Genomic DNA, 12,518 nt, shown 5'->3' with positions numbered 1-12,518 from the left:
GCATGTAATTATCGCCGTGATTGCAGTGTCTAAAATTAAGAACCCGCCCCAATGGGCGTCGCAGTCCACCAACTGCATCATGGTTCATGGACGTTTTTGGTGGATTGTAATCCATAGTGGTATATGTTTCAACAAACTATTCCTCTATCCCAGCACACTCACGATCAGTGCAAATAGTGCGGAACAGGAATAGAGATCCGCATTACGTATTCTCACCAAAAAGGAATTACTCGCACTCCAGGAGTTTCAGTTACCAGGCTTATTTAATCCAGTGTGCTACAGCCAACATCACTAAGTTCTCACAAACGGTTACAGAATGCCCAAACAGGAGCTAATGTGAAGCTGAATGGAGCTCGATTACTTTATCTATGTCAGTTGCAGCACGTATTAACACACAAATGACAACACTACATGAGGAGGCTCCACATATTTCTTTTGGGACACCCAAACATTTTATTAAATGCAGAATTTTGTGTTAAAACGATCTCAGCATTAGTATGGTTTAAACATTTTAATATGAAATGTAGGTTTACATGTCTTTAATAATTTAACCATGACTTGCATTTTTTTATGACACAGACTCTTCTATGTCTATCACCACCCCACTTGTTTTCTTGCAACCCACCTGACCTTCTAATGGTTACTTTTCACCAGTATAAATATGCTCACTTCCTTTTTTGAAGTCAGATGTAGTGAACAAGGCGGACTAGTCCGCTGAAACGCGTCTGGTCATTTTTGGAATAAAATATCTTCGATTTTCAACCCACGGAGTCCAGGATTGGATCTATATTTGAGGCTTTCTGGAGCCTCATACACCGACCCTCCTCGCTTTGGTGCTCTCAGCAACCAGAAAAACTGTGTGGACAATTCTTCATGTTTGAAGAAAACTGAGAGCCCCCCGCAGCTGGAAATCTAGCAAGCAGACATCTCCCCGACAATGCAACCTTGAGTATCCGGATTCTGTGGGGACCGAAGTGCAAACTTGAATTAGTGAGAGTCACCAGAGCGTGAAGGGGTTGTGTAGTGCCTACACGCACAGAACAAGCTAGCGGAAGAGGTAGCCCTGAGCGCAGTGCAAGCACAATTACAGGCAGTGGGTGTCAAAGGGAATCCACTTTCCAACAAACTATGGCAGACAAATGGGAGAAAGAACGTGCAGAGGCGGTGCTTGATATCTTTAGGGACAAGGATGAGGAACCAACAATGCCATCCACCAGCAAAAATGTACAGCAGACAACCGGAGGCAGCGATGTGAAAAGACTGTTGGTGAATTGAAAAACTACGCAAACAGGAAGTAGCTAAATGGTGGGAATGCACCTTCCTAAAAAGGTATCTTGAAGTGGAGAGAATGCCGAGGAAACTGAGAATCCTCGTGGCTCCAAACTACGAAAACCCAGACCCGGCCATGCTACAAGATTGGGCAGACAACAGCGCAGAATCCTCGCACAACATGCTGCGCATATTAATCAAATATGCGACCACGGACAGGGAAAAATTACTTCTAAAAATTGAATGTCTCATGACTTAACTTGGCAAATTACCCAACCAAGAAGAAGTGAACAAAGGCTTAACAGACATCAAAATGAGAGTACGGAAACATGAGAATACCATCAAAGAAAGGAAAGCAGAGAAATTCTAACGCAACAGAAATGATTACTCACAAGGAAGGATCTATACCTTTGCCCGCAAATTTGAAAACATTCGCCGACAACAACTCTCAGCCACAGGCAGCTCTCCACCTTGCCCACAAGAACTAAGTGAATCAGAAATCAGTTCCGGGGCGGAATCTGACCCTGATGCGGGGGCAAATCCAAATCAATGCAAAAAAAGTACCAACACCAGTGTCTGAATTTGTATTTTTAAGGGTGGAACCCCTCATAAGCCTTCGACCAAGAATACCGAGGCAAGACCAGGCAACCAACAAAACAAACCCCCAAAAAGCAGAAGGAGGAAGAACAAACGGTGGGGCAGAAATGGCACAAAGGACAAGACCGACCTACAGAAGAAACAGAAGGAGATAAACACACCCATGGAGACATGCAACACAGTTATTAACTTAACCAACATGGCTTTATCAAAAGATGAACAAACAACAACTATTTTATTAGGGTCAATGGGGATTTTTAAGACCTCTCTCCAATAGGTCCCCTTAAAACATTAAACAACAAGGATATCGGAGGGTCTAGCAAAATTGAGTTATGAACGCAAACTGTGAACTGACGAGAATAACTAGATCACCATGTCATGTGTATATCTATCTGGGGTCATCCCTACAATAGACCCATATAGTGGTCAGGTAAGGATGCCCATCAGTCACCACACGGAACCGCAACCACATGTGCACTACAGCCCCCCGACATCTTCAACAAGGAACCTGAGGAGCACGACAACGAAGAACAAAGAGCAGGGGACAACCAGCGTGGAACCGGGCTCGTGATCAACTTGAGCCAACATGTGTTGACACAAACTGAAGAAAAAGCACTCAACAGAGGCTTAGGCTTTGACCCTACACATAGGAACGATCATTTTAAAACTCGTTTGGAGTTAGCTAAATTCCTTCGCAAAGTTAAATTGCACTTCTTCTTTGCTAACAAACAGGGATCTGAAATGCAAGATACTGGGGAAACAAACACGGGGCTGAAAAAGAAGTCTACCTTCAATCCACCTTCCCATACTATGCCCCCCAAAGTACTTGCTTTCGAACAAGCCATCAAGAAAAGCATTGAAGACCTGTTCACACAACGAATGTGTTCCATAATTTTCCCAAGGATGAACAACTGGCTTTAAAAACACTGTCTGCTAACAACAAACTAACCATCAAACCAGTGGACAAAGGTGGGGCTATTGTCCTTTTGGACACCAGCACCTACCGTGCAGAATGTTTGCGTCAATTGAGTGATGTGAGGTCTTACCGCCCCTTGGATGTTGATCCAACTGAAGAACGTAAGACGATTATTTCCACCATGACCGAGGAAGCACTATCGGAAGGGTGGATCACGCCACAAGAAGCTGCATTTCTGTGTACTACACACCCTGTGACCCCATATTTTTATGCCCTGCCAAAGGTGCATAAAAAACAAAGACCGCCTCCTGGCCGCCCCATGATATCGGGTATTGGTTTGGTTCTTGAGCCTTTGTCAACTTTTGTGGATTGTTTCTTGCGCCCTATGGTACAAGAGATGCCAACTTATCTAAAAGATACAACTGATGTGCTATGCCTCTTGCCTGAAATAGATTTTGACATCACTACTGACCTCCTTGTTTCATTTGATGTGGAGGCCCTATATGCATCAATGCCACAGGATGAAACTCTTGAAGTAATTCAGCTTCTATTACAATCTAGAACACTGGACAGTATCACTCCAGTTAATTTTATCATGGCCTGTGCCACCTTGGCAATGAAGCACAACTTCTTCAAGTTTGAGGACACTATATACCTTCAGGTATCAGGTACCAGTATGGTGAGCGTTTACGCTCCCAGTCTGGCAAATCTATATGTTCATTCCTTTGAACAGGAGCACGTACTGGCAACCACGAATCCCTTTCTTGAGTGGATCAAAACATGGAGAAGGTACATCGATGATGTCCTAGTGATCTGGTGTGGCACAAGTGAGAGGTGTCATGAATTCTTGGGTTGGTTAAATAGCAGGAATGATTTCCTTCGTTTTACGATCGAAATAGGGAGAGATAAACTAGCCTTTTTGGACCTGCTTATTACATCAACTCCAGAGGGTTTACAATCTGAACTCTACAGGAAACCTCTGGCAAAAAACTCCCTCCAATGTTTCGATAGTCATCATCCCAAGTCCCTATGGGATAACTTGCCTTTTGGGCAATACCTTAGAGTCCAGAGGAATTGTTCAAATGCTGTGGCTTTCAAAACTCACTCTATGGCTCTTACAGAACAATTAGTTTCAAGGAAATACCCACCCAGATTTGTGCAACGTTCTCTAAAACGGGCCAGAAATAACAATCGGTAAGCTCTTTTGGAACCATCTGCCCCCAAACCCCCTTTGGATAGGCTTACTTTTGTCACCACATTTGGGACACTATCTAATAAAATACAGAGAGTGGTCAAAAGACACTGATCTATCCTTAACGCCGATCAGACCTCAATTCAGACCCCTCTTTTTTCCTTTCAGCGGGGTCCTAATCTCAGAGACCGTTTGGTCCATACGAGATCGCGTGCTGAAGAACCCAGGGCTCTGGGTTCCCTCGGGACCTTCCCCCAGTCACAGGTCATCATCCCTGTGGTTCGTGCCATTCCTGTCCACAGACCAAAAAATCAACTGAAATCGACATAGGTACCACAAGACCGTGGATTCAAACTAAATTTACAAATTGTAACAGCGATAACCATGTCTATCTCATCACATGTCCCTGTGGGATTAAATGCATAGGGATGACAACCGGTAAGATCGGGGTCAGAATATCGGAACACAAGAGCACCATTAGGTGCAAGAGACAAGCCACGAAACTGACCAATCACTTTTTAGAGGCACGCCATACATTTACGGCGTTTCAATGGACAGTGATAGAACAACCTCACATTCCTACACACATCACTGACGTATCCAAATGTCTCCTACTTAAAGAACAAAAGTGGTTTTCAAAATGGGTACAAATCGTGTGGGCCTTAATGATGATATACCTTGGTCCATTCTTTAAACTTGATGGGTAGATTCTTCAAACTTGATGGGTAGTTTATTGACAATTGAGTTCAGTATTTTTGTGACTAATGTAAAAGAGTCTTACTTTGAGAAAAATAGAAGATCTAATGGAAGAATGGTGACAGCTTGGTATGGTCAGTGCACTATAGATGGCTTTTACATTTGAGTGGCTGACATCATCTACATTTCTTCACATATGCTCCTCAATGGGTGATTGTTTTCTGAATTGCAGTTCTCTTTTGTTAATATAAACTACAAAACAAGGAATATTGCCTGCTCCAAACTAACATATTTGTGATCCGTAAATAATGATTAAACACCTTTTTTTTATGTTCGTTCAGTAACCTTTACCTCATAAGATCTGAGTGATTGGATTTCTCTTCAAAATAATTAATTCACGAAGAGCACGTAATGCCTTTAAAGTTCTCTTTCAAATTTAAAAAAAACTCACGAAGAATACTTTGTTGTGATTATATTGCGGATTCCATTCAGTGGCTGGCACCCACTTTTGTGTTTTCTGAGTGGCTGGCTCTCGGGCCTATCATCTACTTTTTTTCAAAGCTCGGGGGCCACGTGATCGGCACTCGTCGAATGACGCATCGCGTCATATACCGGAGCCATTGTGTGTTCAGGTACCTCCCCGATCGGCTCGGACGCTGAGCTTCGGAGTACCGACGGACAGGTAGGGCGTTATTACGGTAGCGCGACTATTCCGGGGTGTTTCTAGGTTTAAGTGCATTAACAGGTGGGAAGACAGAGGCCCCACTTTTCACCATGTTTGTTCCGACCCTTAAATCTGTCGGCAGTCTCGACTCGAATAACCAGAGTCCTAGTATTACCTCTCCAACACAGCCATGTTGGTTTCTAGTTAAGTAGCAACCTGCTGTGAGTGGCGCTGAGTAGATCTTTTTAACAATAATGAGGGAGTTGCTTTCTCAGCATGCTGTGTTTTTGCCTCCTTCCTTTATAGAGCGGTGCTTCCCCCTATTTTCCTGAGCCGTGGCCAGGTGGGGTGAGGTCTGTGCTTCTTCCGAGTCTGGTAAGATGGTTTCTGTTTCTTTACTTTGGCATTTGAAATTCAATTCATTGTTGAGATATTTGCACATGGCTACACAGTGCTATGGGTGTATGTGATTCTGACACCTATTACTAGGATTGTTAAATTTAAACCTGGTATATAATAATGAACTGAGTTTGTGGACGCGGTGTTTATTGGCAGGGCACCCATTTCTGAATCCCATTTTTTCACTGTTCCTAGAATACTCTACTAACTTGGAAGAGTGGAGAAAACGATGCGGACACCTAGTGGATTTAGGTGATCTCTGTATCAGTTTTATTTACTTTGGTTTTGAGCACTAATTTGTTTCATCGTCACTTTGTTGCAGTAGCTATCAGTATATTTCGGTCCTGACGAAAGTAATGGCATAATGTGTCGCTAATTGCTGAAACATGTTGACCTCACATTACATCTAGGCGGTCCAAAAAATTTTCTTGTTACTGTCACTGACTACTTTTTAATGTTGGAAGAGTGGGTAGCACCAGAATAAAATTCATTTTCAGTACCCCCTCATCCAATTTTAGTACGCTTTTTTCTTATTTTGTACACACCATTTTGTGCACTGCGATATCAGTCCCCCCCTTGGTTTAACATCCTCTTAATTGAGTAGTAAGACCACAGTAAGACCTGTCTGATCGGGTGAGGGCTCTCTCAAAATCTTGGCCCCCTCCGTGAAAGCTAAGTGGCACCCTTGGTGGTGGTCTTAAAGGAAAACCAAATGTTGAAGGGCGGTTCCGTGTGGTGACTGATGGGCATCCTTACCTGACCACTATATGGGTCTATTGTAGGGATGACCCCAGATAGATATACACATGACATGGTGATCTAGTTTTTCTTGTCAGTTCACAGTTTGCGTTCATAACTCAATTTTGCTGGAAGCTCCGTTATCCTTGTTGTTTAATTTATCAAAAGATGAACAAAAGACACTTGCTTTGGGACTTTTTCTGCAAAGAAACCAATTTTAATTACACGGATAAGGATTGGCCTTCATCACTTCACTATAAAACTCAAACTTAACAAGTACTTTACCAACATGGGAGACAAATCCCTGGACAAGACTGAAGTCCTGGCAACAATACTAGAAACACCACCGCTAAGTGTAGCGGACATGGATTTCCTGAGAGAGATGACCTGAAATGGAGTTGGACACGGAAGATGGAACTTTGAGCAACACCCAAACCGGGACATTCTCTAACTTTTCAATTTATGCCTCAGTCAAATCACCATTCAAACCTAAATCGGAATTCAACCCACCTATGCCAAGAGACAACATTGACTTGTCTGCAGACAAAGACATCAAATACCTCAAATTGCCAGCATTCTACAGCAGTGAAACATTCAACAAGAGCTCTAATGATCACAAAACCAAATACTCTAAAGTGATGGAGAAAATCAAACTATGCCCAGACATAGTAGTCCGCTGCGCAGACAAAGGGGGAAATGTAGTACTGTGGCCACTAGAGATGTACGACAGGGAGGCATGACACAACTACAAGACAGACAATGCTACATTAGAACGAGCAACGCCAACATAACAAACATCAAGGACAGATATCATGCATGCCTATATGATTGGAGGGGCAAAGGCTTAATCACCAAACAAGAACTGGACTTCCTAAAGAAGGATTATCCAATTACCCTCCAACTATATCTAATCCCTAAGGTGCTTAAGGACATCAGATGCCCATCAGGAATACCCATAATCTCCGCTATACTAAGCTTATTTGAGAACACCAGCAAATACATAGACTACTTCCTTCAGCCCTTCGTAAAAACACTGCCAACCTATACACAAGACACTCAGGACTTTTTAACTTATGTTTCAGATTTTGTTTGGCAGAATGATTGTCTTTGTTACACTTGGTGTACAGAGCCTGTACACCAGCATCAGGCATACGGATGGGCTAAATGCACTGAGACACTACCTAGGCAGCAGGGATATCACACTCCATGAACACACCATGATGCTCCTGCAGATGACCGAGTGGTGCCTAGACAACAGCACCTTCTCCTACAACAAATTACTGTACAAACAAACACATGGGACTGCCATGGGTACTTGCTTCTTCCCCAGTTATGCGAATTTGCATATGGGCTGGTGGGAGGAGCAAGTACTCATTGCAAAATACCAGCAAACAATTGAAAACAACATAGTGATCTACAGACGCTACATCGACAATATTTTCATTGTATGGACAGGACCTATAGAGAGCGCTTTAGATTTTGCAACCAACATCAATGACAACACATTAAACCTTAAGTTCACTTGTACAACCAGCACAGACAGAATAATGTTACTGGACTTAGAGGTTTACCAAGAGATGGGTAAGGTACAAACCCGAACACACAGGAAGGAAACTGCAGGGAATGCAATACTGCATGCTCAAAGTTTCCACCACACTAGTCTAAAAGAAAGCATACCTTACGCAGAGTGTCTGAGAATGAAAAGGAACTGCAGCACAGACCGGTACCTGCATGCTAGCACTGGCAGCCTTTTCGAGAGACTTAGTGTGAGAGGATACACCCAGAAAAACCTAAACAAGGCCAAGAAGAAATGCAAGAGCTTAAAGAGACAAGATCTGCGCAATAAGAGCAGTAACAAAAACCCAGAACCCAAAACATCAAAAACTTCTACAACCCAGGTTAATAACAGGGTACAACAAATACCATGCCAACCTTCGTAAAATCTTATACAGGCACTTGCTCCTCATCAAAAATCACCCGACCGTAGCCCCAACATGTGTAAATTTACCAGAGCTCACTTTCGGACAGCCATTTCCATGCGACAGGAATTAGCGAAGAACGCACCGACAGTGGAGAAAAACAACACGTGTCTTAAAGCCCAAACAGGATTTTTTAAATGCACAAAATGCAAAGCTTGCAGACACTGGGTGAACACCAAAGAAGTACATTTACAACTCAGGAAAACACCATATGTAATTAAAGGGCACTAGACGTGCAAGACTGACTTTGCAGTCTACGTCCTCAGGTGTACATGCAACAAACTTTACGTGGGTAGCACCATACACCCTGTTCACCTTAGAATCCTGCAACATCTCAGAGCCATTCTGATGATGATCAATCATATCCGGTTGTTCAACACATAAACACCCACCACAATGGCAAGGCAGAATATCTATCTTATTTTGTGATAGTGTCGCACAAAACTCCAGGTGGGGCAATAGACTACAATAGCTACGAAGGCTAGAATCCAAATACATCCTCACACTCGATTGTAAAATCCCCAATGGACACAATGCTGATGAAGCGCTAAGCGTACACCTATAAGATGTGTGTACCCCATAATGCGTCATACTAGCCTCTTCGCGTTAAAAAATTAAAAGTAACCCATTTGTCTGAAAACATCTAGTTTCACCATCTTTTTGTAAATACACCCACAACACTTAGCACTGTAGATAGTAACCATACGCTCGCCACACCCCAGCAGCCATCAGTCCAAGAAGAACTTTGGGATCGTAATCACAACAGCCAACATGTATATACACGTAGACCTCCACCGACTTTGTCGCCGCAATTGACATGGACACCAAAAGATAATAAGGCATCACATCACGAACCGGGGCCGCCTAACCCTCACCACAAGGGTTTAATTCCACCACCACTCAATACTTTACCCAGGCTGACAGGTCAACATGCCCACTGGGGCTGTATGTCAAGCACTGAACAACCAATCCCTCAGTCAGAATAAATAACGCGGAGCTCCACTCGAAAACATCTCATCAGTAATGTGTTTAGCAATCCACTTTGGCCGTACACGAGCCTCGCACACCGAGGGCCCTAGGACAATAATCAGACCTACCCAGGCTAACAGGTCAACATGCTCATTGGGGCAGTATGAAAAGCACCGAAAATGCAAATTCCCAAGGTTAGAACCAACAACGCAGAGCCCCACTCGAACACATGTCGCCAACTTTTTGTTCAACCAGTCAGTTCAGATCAGCAGTAAGGTGCAAGCAGCGTTTCTTCATACAGTAGGAACACACTCTCAGTGCGAAATATCCACGGCAGCCGCACGCTTACCCAAAGCGCGAAAACCCCGGTCACAGCGGGAACACGCACTCAAGTAAAATATCCATGGCAGGTACACCACCAACTTAGGCGCAAGACCCCGGCCTCAAAATCAGAATCCCCGAAAAAACTGGCTGCAAAAGAAATACATGTACATGTACCTTACCTGACATGGTGAAAGCGGTTGCAGAATGCCCAAACAGGAGCCAACTTGAAGCCGCATGGAGCTCGATTACTTTGTCTATGTCAGTGGCAGCACGTATTAACACACGAATGACAACACTACATGAGGAGGCTCCACATATTTCTTTTGAGACACCCAAAAATGTTTTTAAATGCAGAATTTTGTGTTAAAACATTTGTAAGTGCGGTTTAAACATTTTAATGTAAAATGTATGTTTACATGTCCTTAAGGATTTAACCATGACTTGCACTTTTTTATGACACAGACTCTTCTATGTCTATCACCACCCCACTTGTTTCCTTGGCAACCCACCTGACCTTCTAATGGTTACTTTGCACCAGTATAAATATGCTCACTTGCTTGGTGAAGTCAGATGTAGTGAACAAGGCGTTGGTCGTTTTTGGAATAAATTATCTCTGATTTTCAACCCACGGAGTCAGTGCCTGTTTTCAGATATTGAAGAACCAGGATTGGATCTATCTATCTATATATATATATTATGCCAAGTGTAACCATGAACTCTTTTGATCAATTGACCATAAAATGATATAATGGTGTTTACAAAATCTAAAATGCATTCATGCAGAGTATTTGTAGTGATATAATTTCGAATTATTGTTTTATTTAAAATTGCTTCAATTTTGTGCAATACGTATATATAAAAACAACTTTGTTTTCCAAACATTGGACACAGGCGATTGCAGTCTGTTGTCGGTGTTGGTTGGTCACATGACCTTTCTAGGAGGTAGGGTAAAATGCACTATAGCCCCTTCCATGCTCATGACGGAACGGTTCCGTCATGAGCATCGGTTGGCCTGTGCTTATGACGGAACCATTCCGTCATGGTTCCATAGACCCAATGGAACGTTCAGCACAGCGCAAGAATTTGCGCCGCGCTGAAGGGGTTAAAAACTACTGAATTCAGCTACTCCTTGCATGTGAACAATGGCTGCAAAAGCCCGAAACGCGTCATGGTTGGTTGAACCACGAAGATCTGCAATTAAAATTACCTGAAAGAAATTTGTGGTCTGTCTCCTGCTTCGCCGGTCCTGGGGGATTGGAGGTGGTAATGCGGAGTTCCAGTACATGTTAACACAGAAGTTCGGTCTGCTTATGTTAACAGACCACCTCTCCGTAAGCGGCGCCTAGATTTCCTACCGAACTGCTAGCTCTCCGAGACGGAATTCTACGGGTGCCCCCTATTGCAGCCTGTGATGTAAGTTGGCGAGTTGCGAGGAACAGTCGCTGGCTGGATCGGCTGATTCTTCCCCCTGATTGGAGTATCGCATCGCTGCATCTGTCATACGGCATTGCATAGGTGGAGAGGTTATTCAGGCACATTACAAGCACTCCCCAGTTGAAGCCGCATAAACGACCCACGGGCGGCTTCCCGAGTGCATTGCAGTTAAGTTCCAAGCTTTATGGTCAATCAACATGTCTGCGGAGACTTTCCGTGTGAGGGAGGCGGAGCAACTATTTGAAAAGTTTTCCCTCACAGTAGAAACACCGCAAAATGTCCCGGCTGGAACGGAGGCAAACAATGATGGCGGCATAAAGACGCTGTATCGGAATTTGAAAAAGCAAAAACGTTTAGAAGTTACAAAGTGGTGGGAGCACTACTCACTATCCAAATACGCTGACGCTGGTCGTGTTCCAAGAGGATTACGCATAATGCTTGCGCCGAGCTTTGACCGTCCTAATCCCCCGATGTTTAAAGAATGGGGTCAAAGCTATTTGGCGGCTTCAATGAATCTTGTCCGTATACTCATTAAGTATGCAGCTATCGACCGGGCTGAAATCCTCACAAGTATTGAAAAACTGAATGATGACATCGCCAAAATCAAGGAAACAGACATGATAAAGAATCTCAAGGAGGCGATGGAAAACAGGCTTAAGAAACATGAGGAAAAAATAAAAGTTAGAAAGGTCAGCAAATTTGCGTAAGACAAAAGCTGACTATGCCCATGGACAAATTTTCACTTTTGCCTGGAAGTACAGCGTGGCCAAGCGTCAGCAATAAAGTGGGAAAACTAAAAAACATGTGGGACCTGTGATCCAGCGCTCCTACTAAAATTCTTTATAAAGACATCATAATCTACTACCACACTTACCAATTAATACCAGGCCCATAAGAAACAACAGAGCCGCTGAATCATGAGGCGAATGGATCTGATATGTTGTATTAACTAACTATAATAAACAAGACCAGGTTGTCATTTTAAAAGTTTATTTAAAATTCATAATTGCAAAACTTTATTAACTCTTTTATTAGAATCAAACATTTAGTTTTATTAATTCAGTTTAATGCATTAATCATTGGCTCAAAGATAACTGTCAATTCAGCATTGCTCAAAATATTGAATCATAGAAAACATAAACCTAAGTTAGCTTTCAGACCTGGAAGGAAAACAAATTAACAAACAGTTGAATGCTTACAATCAAAAGGAAATCGGACAGCACTTCGCCCGCAGGAAACAGTCAGCCCCGTTCCCTACAAGAGGCCCAATTTTTATATCATTTTCGCACATTAATTTAACTAAATGTATTTCTTTTAAAAAGTTCAGCACTCTGATTGGTT

This window comes from Lissotriton vulgaris, chromosome 4_1 (assembly GCF_964263255.1).
Source record: "Lissotriton vulgaris chromosome 4_1, aLisVul1.2, whole genome shotgun sequence".
NCBI lineage: Eukaryota > Metazoa > Chordata > Amphibia > Caudata > Salamandridae > Lissotriton > Lissotriton vulgaris.
The sequence above is the reverse complement of the archived record's forward strand: the minus strand, read 5'-3'. Positions refer to the sequence as shown.